A 1085-nucleotide genomic window follows, 5' to 3' on the forward strand; every position below is an offset into this window, starting at 1 on the left:
TACAAACCATTTGGCCTGTTCACGGGACGAAAACATAACCTCAGTAAGTTTGCCTTTTCTACATTCTTCATTTCCTTACTATCAAGTGCACTTTTTCTAAATGTTCTTCACGCATTACAGGAAGCCGTGGATTTTACCACCAAAACATGGATGTTTTGAACACACAAATTATTCCATGGCTTTTCTACACTAAGTGCCACTGCATAGTGCTATTTCAGTTTTGTAAGTAACCTGCTATATTTAAATTCAAACTGTACCTTTAGTTGTGAGTTTATCCCCTGAAAATGCTTTTTCTTAGCACTGCATCTGCTCTATTTTCAGTCCTATTTCGTTTTGCAGATCAACAACTACATTTCTGCAAATATTGAATAGTCTGAAAACTATATAAGGCAAGGTAAGCTAATATGTTACATTTTTATGTCCATACCTTTACCTTCAAATTATTAATACAGATGTTTTCGTTATCCCCTATATTAGCACATTTAAGGGAAGTGATTTTCAAGACGATGCAAGTAGATCCAGACAAACAGCTGTAGTACGGTAAGTGCAGTTTACAATTCTGATTTTTCCTATAGTCTCGCATTAATCTTTGAAAGATTTTATTGAACTAACTGTATTTTTGTTTTATTTCAGGGACATTTTACTACTTAAAAGATCTGAATCCTCCAACCTTATTCAATTTTAAGCCAAAGTGCAAGACAATAATCAGCCTGTAAGTTATGTCTAATAAAAAAAGATGAAATAATAGATTTTCTTGTGTCAATTTGAAGAGCCTTTTTTCCGGTGAATGAAGTGGGGCTTGAGCAAAGGTTTCTCACCACTTCCCTGACGCCTCGTTGTCACTTCGTGAACACCTCGCATACATACTTCATTGACACTTCCTTAACACTTCCTTGACACTTCAATAACACTTCGTTGCCACTTTGTTGTATCTTCCCTTTGACACTTCGTTGACACTTCGTTGTGCCAATTGCAGCTTCGATAACACTTCGTTTCAACACTTCCTTGACACTTCGTTGCCACTTTGTTGACACTTCATTTTTGTCAGGGCATGCTATATAGGTTGCCGACATCCCGTCCACGGC

At 36.9% G+C, this 1085-nt stretch overlaps 1 long non-coding RNA gene across 1 annotated transcript; it reads left to right on the plus strand.

The window, feature by feature from the left end:
• On the plus strand, window positions 1-747 carry LOC113216793 (uncharacterized). The gene is made up of 5 exons (XR_008012242.1): window positions 1-43; window positions 121-222; window positions 340-394; window positions 478-540; window positions 634-747. It is a non-coding gene; the product is annotated as an uncharacterized LOC113216793 (long non-coding RNA).
• Window positions 748-1085: the final 338 nt, after the last annotated feature.

Source organism: Frankliniella occidentalis, unplaced genomic scaffold (genome assembly GCF_000697945.3).
Source record: "Frankliniella occidentalis isolate FOCC.00 unplaced genomic scaffold, Focc_3.1 Scaffold1045, whole genome shotgun sequence".
Taxonomy (NCBI): domain Eukaryota; kingdom Metazoa; phylum Arthropoda; class Insecta; order Thysanoptera; family Thripidae; genus Frankliniella; species Frankliniella occidentalis.